The 12,472-nt window shown below is 45.9% G+C and overlaps 1 protein-coding gene across 3 annotated transcripts in view; it reads left to right on the forward strand.

Moving 5' to 3' along the window:
• The first annotated feature begins 8,440 nt into the window (after positions 1 to 8,440).
• The window catches only part of LOC112239765 (rab GTPase-activating protein 1), a 142,149-nt gene continuing 138,117 nt past the window's right edge, over positions 8,441 to 12,472 (forward strand). For all 3 annotated transcript variants that reach the window (XM_042302075.1, XM_042302076.1, XM_042302077.1), the window contains exon 1: positions 8,441 to 8,575. The gene's annotated coding sequence lies outside the window, so the exon portion shown is untranslated. The remainder of the gene's footprint in view (positions 8,576 to 12,472) is intronic.

The following is a 12,472-nucleotide window of genomic DNA, read 5'->3' on the forward strand; positions in this document are numbered from 1 at the left end:
CCGTACTTGAAGTTTCCCATCCTCCATTGCTCGTACCCCTCTCCATACTACCCTGTTGTGGGGTGACCGGCAAATCTCTCTGGGTGCTCATTGACTCTGGGGCCAACGAGAGCTTTATGGACGCTACCCTGGTATTGGAGCTGGAAATCCATTCCCATGGACGTTAGAGCATTGGATGGGCGCTCTATTGGCAGAGTCACCCACACTACGTTTCCCATTAACCTGAGAGTGTTGGGCAATGACAGGGAAAGTATGCAGTTCTTGCCCATTGAATCCGCCCAATCCCCCCACTCGTGGTTTTGGGGTTCTCCCTGCTCCAGAAGAATCCTCTGATCAACTGGGCTACTGGTTCTATCCTGGATTGGAACCCATTTTGTCATGTGCATTGCCTGAAGTCGGCGCTGCCTGCCCTGGGACGTCTTCCTGTGGGCTTGGGAGAAGCCCCAAACCTCTCCACCATTCCTGTGGAATACCAGAACCTCCGGGAGGTTTTCAGCAAGGCCTGTGCCACCTCGCTTTGGCTCTATGACTGCGTCATCGACCTTCTCCTCGGACACTACACCTCCACGGGGGTGACTTTATTCCCTGTCTGGTCCGGAGACTAAAGCGATGAAAGGGTATATTGAGGACTCTCTTACTGCTGGGCTTATGCATCCCTCTTCCTCCCCCGCCGGCACAACATTCTTCTTTGTGGAGAAGAAAGACAAGACTGTCACGACTCTCCTTGTTCGGGCGGCATTCGGCGGTCGACGTCACCGGCCTTCTAGCTATCGCCGATCCACTTTTCATTTTCCATTTGTTTTGTCTTTGTCTTACAAACCTGGTTTCAATCCCTCTATTACTTGTTCATTATTTAACCCTCTGTTCCCCCATGTTTGTTTGTGAGTAATTGTTTATTGTATTGCGGTCCGTATTTGTGGCCTGGTATTTTTACTACGTGCATTGTTATATTATTGAGTAAAATTTCTTCCATTACTCATATCTGCTGTCCTGCGCCTGACTCGTCTCACCAGCTACACACAGATGTATTACAAAGACCCTGTGTCCATGTATCAACTACCGGGGGCTCTTAAAAACCGTTACCCGCTACCACTCGTCTCCTCAGCTTTTGAGCCTCTCCAGGTGGTAACCACCTTCTCCAAGTTGGACCTTCAGTACCATCTGGTACAGATACGGGAAGGGGATGAGTGGAAAACTGCCTTTAACACGGCTAGAGGGCACTACGAGTACCTGTTGATGTTGTTCAGACTGACCAACGCACCCGCAGTGTTCTAGGCCTTGGTCAATGATGTGCTCCGAGACATGTTGAACCGATTTGTGTTTGTCTACCTTGATGACATCCTCTATTCCCGGTCAGCTCAAGAGCATGTCCGACAGGTTCTCCTGGAGAACCAGCTGTTCATGATGATGGAGAAGTGTGAGTTCCATCGCACCACCATCTCCTTCCTAGGATACGTCACTGCAGGGAATGTTCAGATGGACCCTGACAAGGTGAGAGTGGTGGTGGATTGGCCTCAACCCACATCCAGAGTGCAGCTGCAGCGTTTCCTGGGGTTTTCCAATTTCTACCGTTGTTTCATCCGGGGCACCCTTGCTTCCCCTTCTCTGCACTCACCTCCCCAAAGGTGCCGTTCATATGGTCTCCAGCAACTGACCAGGCATTCTCTGACCTCCAGCAGTGATTCACTACAGCCCCCATCTTAATCCATCCGGACCCGTCCCGTCAGTTTGTGTTGGAGTCGCTGCCCAGGACCAGAAGCTGCATCCCTGCGCCTTCTTTTCCCATCGCCCATGCTCCATGCTCCTGTTCTGGAATGGGTAATTTCCTCGAAACTCACCTGTCACCCTGACTCCCGTCGAACCTTGGATTTCATCCGACAGCATTTTTGGCGGCCCACCACGGTTCCTGAGGTCTCTGCATTCATTGCCGCCTGTACGGTGTGTGTGCAGAAGAAGACTCTGTGGCAACTCCGGCTGGCCTCCTTCAACCACTTCCTGTCCCTCACCGCTCCTGGTCCCATCTATCTTTGACTTCTCACGGGCCTCCCACCATCTGATGGCAACACCACTATCCTTAGGGTGGTGGACCGGTTTTCCAAAGCCGTCCATTTTATTCCCCTATCCTAAGTTGCCCTCATCTAAGGAGACGGCCATGCTCATGCACGTCTTCCGGATCCATGGACTGCCGGTCGACATGGTCTCCGATTGCGGTCCCCAGTTCTCATCCCGGTTCTGGAAGGTGTTCTGCACCCTTATTGGGTCGTTGGCCAACATGTCCTCTAGTTTTCATTCCCAGTCCAACCGCCAGTTGGAGCAAGCCAATCAGGACCTGGAGACGACTTTTCACTGCCTCGTCTTCACTAATCACACCACCTGGAGCCAGCAACTTGTGTGGGTCGAATATGCTTGTGACACCCTTCCCTGTTCTGCTTCCCAGAGCAAGAGACAGAGGTCAGCACACCTTCTGCCCAGGTATTTGTAAGTGTTTATGTGTATTCTGTGTCATTATTTATTTAGCTAGTGAATAAATAATGAAACCAATTTGAGTACTTCTGAATAATGCTCAAGGCTAGTTTTTTTGCGGATCCAAAAAGGTTGCGACCGTTCAGACTACGAGACTGATACGAGGTAATGATTAATAAGTGACTGTTATCGACATTTAACTTATATATCTTCTAGAGTTTAATTCAGGAGATGGTAACTTGTTAAACAACTACTTCCATGGTGCCCCAAATCCTAATGAGTTAACTGTTACATTGTTAATTGAATCGAGTAACAATTAAACATTGTGGATTAAATAAATAACAGTCATCAGATTAATGAAAGTAAAGTCACAACAGTGACCCAGTTATCAGAATAAATCTCCCCTCCAGATCAGATATATTTTTTGTCAATTATGAATGGAACATGCTTATAGATAAGTATGGCTGTGCCTCTACTGTTTGATTTGAAAAATGAGAAATACACCCACCCAAGCTCTTCTGAATTTAGCATGTTCGGCATCACAGAGGTGTGTCTCTTGTAATAGAGCAATGTCTGCTTTTTCCTTTTTGAGAGCACATATAATCTTTTTCCATTTGATTGCATGACCTAGCCCATGGCAGTTCCATGTCAGTAGATTTAATGTACTAGTCAACGTCATCGAACAGTAATGGGAATCCCAGTCATCTCTGGGTAAAGGTGGATAATAGTTACAACTGCGATCACATAAAAAGGAAAAGAAACGGTGTACGTAAAAGAACAATCTCTAAACACCCCAGCCGAGTTCCCAAACAACACGACATGTTGAACTCCACACTCAGTCACAATTCTGTGTTCCCGAAAAATGTGAACAGTTCTCTCCCAAGAGAGAGAGAAACAAAATCATCCTCTCCTCATCCTCTCCGCCCGCATTAAGTGACAACGTAGCCCCCTTCCAGACCACAGTAATAAAAGAGAGGGAGAAATTAAGTAAATAAAATCAATAGCCCAGCCTACAAATACATCCCCCAAAGGACATAGGCCTAATCGTTTGGACTAAATAAAACAGGAATGAGGCAGCAAATCCCTAACACGGATCTATAGCATAAGTTGTTTGTTATTATTAAAACTAAATATCAACAGGATAAGGCAGTCATGACCATTTCTCAGTGATTGTCCTTCAAAAAACGTTTTGTCTCTTCGGGAGTTTTGAAGTGTTGCAGGGCTCCTTGGTGAAGAATCCTGGGCTCGTTTGGATATTTGAATCCCCTGATGATGCCGCGGTCAGTTAAGTGTTGCAGGGCTCCTTGGGGAAGAATCCTGGGCTCGTTTGGGTATTTGAATCCCCTGATGATGCCGCGGTCAGTTAAGTGTTGCAGGGCTCCTTGGTGAAGAATCCTGGGCTCGTTTGGGTATTTGAATCCCTGATGATGCCGCGGTCAGTTAAGTGTTGCAGGGCTCCTTGGGGAAGAATCCTGGGCTCGTTTGGGTATTTGAATCCACTGATGATGCCGCGGTCAGTTAAGTGTTGCAGGGCTCCTTGGTGAAGAATCCTGGGCTCGTTTGGATATTTGAATCCCCTGATGATGCCGCGGTCAGTTAAGTGTTGCAGGGCTCCTTGGGGAAGAATCCTGGGCTCGTTTGGGTATTTGAATCCCCTGATGATGCCGCGGTCAGTTAAGTGTTGCAGGGCTCCTTGGTGAAGAATCCTGGGCTCGTTTGGATATTTGAATCCCCTGATGATGCCGCGGTCAGTTAAGTGTTGCAAGGCTCCTTGGTGAAGAATCCTGGGCTCGTTTGGATATTTGAATCCCCTGATGATGCCGCGGTCAGTTAAGTGTTGCAGGGCTCCTTGGTGAAGAATCCTGGGCTCGTTTGGATATTTGAATCCCCTGATGATGCCGCGGTCAGTGAAGTGTTGCAGGGCTCCTTGGTGAAGAATCCTGGGCTCGTTTGGTATTTGAATCCCCTGATGATGCCGCGGTCAGTGAAGTGTTGCAGGGCTCCTTGGTGAAGAATCCTGGGCTCGTTTGGGTATTTGAATCCCCTGATGATGCCGCGGTCAGTTAAGTGTTGCAGGGCTCCTTGGTGAAGAATCCTGGGCTCGTTTGGGATATTTGAATCCCCTGATGATGCCGCGGTCAGTTAAGTGTTGCAGGGCTCCTTGGTGAAGAATCCTGGGCTCGTTTGGGTATTTGAATCCCCTGATGATGCCGCGGTCAGTTAAGTGTTGCAGGGCTCCTTGGTGAAGAATCCTGGGCTCGTTTGGGTATTTGAATCCCCTGATGATGCCGCGGTCAGTTAAGTGTTGCAGGGCTCCTTGGGGAAGAATCCTGGGCTCGTTTGGGTATTTGAATCCCCTGATGATGCCGCGGTCAGTTAAGTGTTGCAGGGCTCCTTGGTGAAGAATCCTGGGCTAGTTTGGGTATTTGAATCCCCTGATGATGCCGCGGTCAGTTAAGTGTTGCAGGGCTCCTTGGGGACGAATCCTGGGCTCGTTTGGGTATTTGAATCCCCTGATGATGCCGCGGTCAGTTAAGTGTTTCTTCACCTCGTCAAACTCTCTGCACTTTTGGCAAGTCCTGGTGTAAAGTGAGTTTGGCGTTTCCCACTGTAATGGTGTTGATTTTCGCCGCATGTAGGACTCGTTCCCTTGTCGGTGAATCTCAGGAAACGTATGGTGATTTGACGAGGTGGTTGTCTGGCTGCTGGTGGGGGCCTCAGTGCTCGATGAGCTCTCTCAAGTTCTATGGGCCTGTCGGTGGACAGGTGGAGCCACTCTGGGAGTTTGTCTTGCAGGTAGCGGATCATTGGCATGTTTCTCTCTTCTTTTTCGGCCTGGTTTAATAGAGCACTGTTATTCCTTCGCCCCCTATTTGCCAGGTCTTCTGTTTTCTCTTCCAGATGCTCTATTTTTTTTAGCAGATGCTATTGTTTCCATGGGGTCTGGCTGTGAGTTTTCCATGCTGACCCTCAACACGGGGCCCCTCAGGGGTGCGTGCTAAGTCCCCTCTTGTACTCCCTGTTCACCCACAACTTCTTGACTCCAACACCATCATTCGGTTTGCTGCCAACATGGCGGTGGTAGGCCTGATCACCGATGACGATGCAGTGGTTTAAAGTACTTAAGTAAAAATACTTTAAAGTACTACTCAGTTTTTTGGGGTATCTGTACATTACTATTTATATTTTTGACAACTTTTACTTTTAAAATGTACTTTTTACTCCATACATTTTTCCTGAAACCCAAAAGTGCTCGTGACATTTTGAATGCTTAGCAGGACAAGAAAATGGTCCAGTTCACAAACTTATCAAGAGAACATCCCTGGTCATCCCTACTGCCTCTGATCTGGAGGACTCACTAAACAGAGAACATCCCTGGTCATCCCTACTGCCTCTGATCAGGAGGACTCACTAAACAGAGAACATCCCTGGTCATCCCTACTGCCTCTGATCTGGAGGACTAACTAAACAGAGAACATCCCTGGTCATCCCTACTGATCTGGAGGACTCTGATCTGGAGGACTCACTAAACAGAGAACATCCCTGGTCATCCCTACTGCCTCTGATCTGGAGGACTCACTAAACAGAGAACATCCCTGGTCATCTACTGCCTCTGATCTGGATGACTCACTAAACAGAGAACATCCCTGGTCATCTCTACTGCCTCTGATCTGGATGACTCACTAAACAGAGAACATCCCTGGTCATCCCTACTGCCTCTGATCTGGAGGACTCACTAAACAGAGAACATCCCTGGTCATCCCTACTGCCTCTGATCTGGAGGACTCACTAAACAGGGAACATCCCTGGTCATCTACTGCCTCTGATCTGGCAGACTCACTAAACAGAGAACATCCCTGGTCACCCCTACTGCCTCTGATCTGGCGGACTCACTAAACAGAGAACATCCCTGGTCACCCCTACTGCCTCTGATCTGGCAGACTCACTAAACAGAGAACATCCCTGGTCACCCCTATCTGCCTCTGATCTGGAGGACTCACTAAACAGAGAACATCCCTGGTCACCCCAGAGAACATCCCTGCCTCTGCCTCTGAGGACTCACTAAACAGAGAACATCCCTGGTCACCCCTACTGCCTCTGATCTGGCGGACTCACTAAACAGAGAACATCCCTGGTCACCCCTACTGCCTCTGATCTGGAGGACTCACTAAACAGAGAACATCCCTGGTCACCCCTACTGCCTCTGATCTGGCGGACTCACTAAACAGAGAACATCCCTGGTCACCCCTACTGCCTCTGATCTGGCGGACTCACTAAACAGAGAACATCCCTGGTCACCCCTACTGCCTCTGATCTGGCGGACTCACTAAACAGAGAACATCCCTGGTCACCCCTACTGCCTCTGATCTGGCGGACTCACTAAACACACACACTTTGTTTGTAAATAATGTCGGAGACATGGTGCCGTCTGGTTTGCTTAATATAAGAATTTGAATGAAAGGAATTTGATTTATACTTTTACTTTAACTTTTGATACTAAAGTATATTTTAGCAATCACAGTTACTTTTGATACTTAAGTACATTTCAAACCAAATACTTTAAGACTTTTACTCAAGTAGTATTTTACTGGGTGACTTTCACTTTTACTTGAGTCATTTTCTATTAAGGTATCTTTACTCAACTATGTCAGTTGTGTACTTTTTTCACCACTGCAACAATGAGACAGTCTATAGGGAGGTCAGAGACATGGTAGTGTAGTGCCAGGACAACAACCTCTTCCTCAATGTCAGCAAGATACAGGAGCTGATCGTGGACTACAGGAAACGAAGGGGCTATTGTAGAGCGGGTTTGAGTGCTACAAGTTCCTTGCCTCCCACATCACCGAGGCTCTATCATGGTCCAAACACGCCAACACAGTCGTGAAGAAGGCACGACAAAGCCTCTTCCCCCTCAGAAGGCTGAAAAGATTTGGCATGGGCCCTGAGTTCTCCAAAAAGTTCTACAGCTGCACTATTTAGAGCATCTTGACTGGCTGCATCACCACTTGGTATGGCAACTGCTTGGCATTCGACCGCAAGGTGCTGCAGAGGGTAGTGCCTATGGCCTAGTACATCACTGGGGCCAAACTTCCTGCCATCCAGGATGTCTATATCAGGTGGTGTCAGAGGAAGTCCCTAAAAATGGTCAAAGACTCCAGCCACCCAAGTTACAGACTGTTTTCTCTGCTACTGCATGGCAAGCGGTACCAATGCACCAAGTCTGGAACCAACAGGACCCTGAACAGCTTAAACCCCCAAGCCATAAGACTGCTAAATAGTTATGTAAATAGTTTTAACTTACTGTTACTTACTGTTATCTGTCACTTTATTCCTAGTTATATCTACCTCAATTACCTCGTACCCCTGCGCATCGACTTGGTATTGGTACCCCGTGTATATAGCCAAGTTATCATTACACATATCTATTAGTACTTTTATTATTATGTGTTTCACTTTTCTTTTATTTCTCTATTTTCTTCCTCTCTGCATTGCTGGGATAGGGCCCATAATTAAGCATTTCACTGTTGTTTACGAAGCATGTGACTAATACAATGTTGTTTTATTTGACTATAATTTTGCCTTCCTGTTTTACACTTCTGCAAAAATAGTTATTATATTCTACTGAACCATTTACTTTATGTTTGTATTATTTTTTATTGTTGATGCATTGTCGAGAAGAAACCTGCAAGTAAGAATTTCGTTGGACGGTGTATATATACACCATGTGTATCCCGTTCATACAACTAATAAAAACTTGAAACTTGATGACTGAATCATATGCAGAATATGTTTATCTGTCACTTATTTGACACTTCATTCGATTTTTATCCGACATTGTCTCTCAATTTTCTCACATAGCCTTGTTTTATTATTTTGCAAAGATACACTTTGAGATGTAATACTGGTCTGGATGACAATAACCAGATAGGTCTCAGGGAGTGCTTTTCCTGATACACGCGAAGGAGGTGTGTTGTACTGCGCATGCGCCAAACACAGTAGGTTTTTTGCGTTGTGTTTACAGCCCTAAATGCTGTTGCAGATGTAGCTAGCTTCCTAGCTAGCGCAATGTTATGGTAACCGTCTTTGGAATAACACACAATTGTCGAAACAGGTAAGATATTCGACACGTATATGCATGTCTGTGTTTAAATACATATGCCGAGTGTCTCCTCTGAACAGGACACTTTTAGCCTGGAGATATTTTGAAGTGCTGCTAAATAAATAGCTGGCTACTGTAACTAAGCCAACATTAGCTCAGTGGGCTGCCGAACGTTCAAGGTTTGTGCATCACTTTGAAGGCCGAGCGGTTTCGCTGACGGATTTATGTCCGAACTAGACACTAACGTTAGCTTCCTCCAACTAGTGTTATGGCAAATGCACATTTCTGCATAAACTCGGGGCATCACGAAGTTGGCTGGAGAAAGCAGAGTTATGTAGCTAGCTAGGCTAGCGGGTGTAACGTAACGAGGTAGTGCTTTCGCTGCGTGCTTTTCTCGGTATCTAACTACAGTAGCAATCTAACATTAGCGAGCTAGTTAGCTCTACCCGGTCCCAGCCAGCTACCGTTTCTTGTACTCAACCGTGTGTCAACTGGAAATGCATTTGTTTGCAGAAACAACTACCGCTCTATCGTAACCTTACGGTGGCGTTATTTGCAAATGACAGGGACCGCTAAATTCGCTAGCTAGCTAACAGTAGTTGCTGGGTTCGGTAGTTGTAATATTCTATCATCTGTATTGGCAGATGACTAGTTAGCCAGCTAGTTAGTGGCCCCCTGATGATTTACAGGACGTAAATGACCACGGATAGCCTATATGTTACTGTTTTAACGTTACCCGTAACGTTAGATGACATGTCAGGGACAGCTAGTTGACCCTGACAGCCTTGACGTCAGTTAGCTATGGTAAGACTGACTAACGACGACTGTGGAATTTAGCCAAATGGATATGAGTTAGTCCTCAGCATTAACACGTGCCGCATTTCTCTGGTGCCTGTAGTTTGAAAGAACGTGTATCTTTTTTTGACACGCAAAGAAAAGACCCAATTGGAGTCCCATAGATAAGCCCTCTCTCCCTAGGTGATTATGAGTAGCGGTAGGCATGGTAACGGAGCCCAGGCCAGTTGACGTTTGTTCCCTCACCTGAAATACAGGCAGCAGTCGACAAAAACAACTGTATTTGTCACACCCTCCTCCTGAGCCATAATCAAATATTTGCATAAAAACCTACAGGTGCTCACAGTAAGGGAAAGTTCCCTGGCCTACAGTTATCTATGATCAGTGTTTGTTGGAGTTGTTGTTGACTGTGTGGAGTTCTGAATTCTGTGCCAGGCTGCAGAATTTCTGCAATTTTCCATTGTGCAGATAGCTCACCCCACGTAGCCTTGAATGGTGTGCAACTCCAGGTATAGGCCCTGCTGTTGTTGCATTATGTCAGCCTGGCAGTAGCATCTAGGATGTGTACTATTGACAGCCATCTCCGGGACAGGAGTCAGACAGGATAAGGCTTGCACTTGTCTTATGAGAACTTTCACAAGTGGTGTTCGGAGCGAACCTATTACTAAACAAAATAGTCAGTTGTTCTGGAGGATGTCTCCTATGAGTCATTCCACCTCAAAAAGCACATCAAAGAGAATTTTGTTACTCACCATCTCAGATTGTTCTGAAATTGTTTCTGTAGTAAGAAACAGTTAAGATTAGCCTTCCTGAAGCATGATTTTGTTAAAATATAATTAGATCTCTATGAAATTAAGCCTCTGCACCCAAATTGTCCCTTTTTAATTGATAGGATTCATATAATCTTCAATAAATGTTGTACCTAACATTCAATGCAAGCCATTGAAGTCGCTTGCATTCTTTACCAGCTGCCGCTGTTCCTTCTACTGCCACCACACCCTAGCGAATGTTGTGTGGTCTGTGCATTAATATTTTTTTGTATGTCAGAAAGCCATTTGCATTGCTAGTTATAGCCTACTGTTAGCTAGCTAGCTAACATTGAACCTAGTTGGTTAGCTTTAGCTCCCTGCTGACTCATACTACATTTCATACACGGTGGCTAGCTATGACAATCCGTTTTTATTGCTAGTAGTATGGGTTGGGGTTGTGATTCATTGTTTAGATAACTAACTAACTAACTAACTAGCTACATGTCTAAACAAAATATTCCACTTCGCTAGATGATTACATGACCCATCAACTTAGCCAGTGTGTCTGGGGGTGATTATGACTCTCTATTGTATTTCATCAATGTGTGATGTCTAGACCATAGTGACCCATCCACTTAGCTAGATGTGACTGGGTGGTGCTTTTAGCATTTCTTTCACACGACCCATCAATTTAGACAAGTGTGTGTCTGGGTAAGCATCATCTAATAATGATAAAATATTTATAAAATATTTTTCTGTGTACTTTCTATTTTTGATATTGCTACTATGCACATGCAAGTAACCGTTTACACCTTCTGTATCCTGTGCATGTGACAAATAAACTTTGATTTAATTTGACATAGTGTGTGTTTACCAGAGACGGTAATGTGAAGAACAACATGACCTGCACTAAAGTCCGATTGGAATATAGGCCAAGGACTAGATAAAGTGTATATTTTTTGCTACATAAAACCGAATCGAGGTAGTCGGTCTGACTGAAGACATGGATGTCGATTAACTCTGTTTCAGAGTTGTTGGGTTAAATGCGGAAGACACATTTCATTTGAAGTCATTCAGTTGTATAACTGACTAGGTACCCCCCCTTTCTCATCAATCTACAGACAATACCCCATAATGACAAAGCGAAAACAGGTTTTAAGAAATGTTTGCAAATGTATTAAATATAAATAACAGAAATACCTTATTTACTTGAGTATTCAGACCCTTTGCCATGAGACTCGAAATTGAGCTCAGATGCATCCTGTTACCGCTGATCAACCTTTAGATGTTCCTACAACTTGATTGGAGTCCACCTGTGGTAAATTAAATTGATTGGACATGATTTGGAAAGGCACACACCTGTCTATATAAGGTCCCGCAGTTGACAGTGCATGTCAGAACAAAAACCAAGCCATGAGGTTGAAGAAATTGTCCTTTGAGCTCTGAGACAGGATTGTGTCAAGGCACAGATCTGGGGAAGGGTACCTTCCAAAAAAGCCAGGAAGGGGTTATTGTGACAGAGTAAGAACCAAAGTGTTGGTCAGTGTTTCCCAGTGGACCCCCAAGGTCCCCAAGAACACAGTGGCCTTCATCATTCTTAAATGGAACATTTGGAACTACCAAGACTCTTCAGAAGCTGGCCGCCCAGCCAAATTGAGCAATCAGGGGAGAGGGGCCTTGGTCAAGGAGGAGATCAAGAACCCGACGGTTACTCTAACAGAGCTCCAGAGTTTCTCTGTGGAGATGGGAGAAACTTCCTGATGGACAATCATCTCTGCAGCACTCCAACAATCAGGCCTTTATGGTAGAGTGGCCAGATGGAAGCCTCTCCTCAGTAAAAGGCACATGACAGCCCACTTGGAGTTTGCCAAAAGGCACCTGAAGACTCTCAGAGAAACAAGGTTCTCTGGTCTGATGAAACCAAGATTGAACTCTTTTGGCCTGAATGCCAAGTGTCACTTCTGGAGGAAACCTGGCACCATCCCTACGGTGAAGGATGGTGGTGGCAGCATCATATTGTGGGGATGTTTTTCAGCAGTAGGGACTGGGAGACTAGTCAGGATCGAGGGAAAGATGAATGGAGCAAAGTACAGACAAATCCTTATTGAAACTTGCTCCAGATCGGTCAGGACCTCAGACTGGGGTGAAGGTTCACCTTCCAACCGGACAATGACCCTAAGCACACAGCCAAGACAGCCCAGGAGTGGCTTCAGGATAAGTCTCTGAATGTCCTTGAGTAGCCCAGCCAGAGCCCGGAGTTGAACCTGATTGAACATCTTTGGAGAGACCTGAAAATAGATGTGCAGCCACGCTCCCCATCCAACCTGCCAGAGCTTGAGAGGATCTGCAGAGAAGAATGGGAGAA

Source organism: Oncorhynchus tshawytscha, linkage group LG20 (genome assembly GCF_018296145.1).
Source record: "Oncorhynchus tshawytscha isolate Ot180627B linkage group LG20, Otsh_v2.0, whole genome shotgun sequence".
Lineage (NCBI taxonomy): Eukaryota > Metazoa > Chordata > Actinopteri > Salmoniformes > Salmonidae > Oncorhynchus > Oncorhynchus tshawytscha.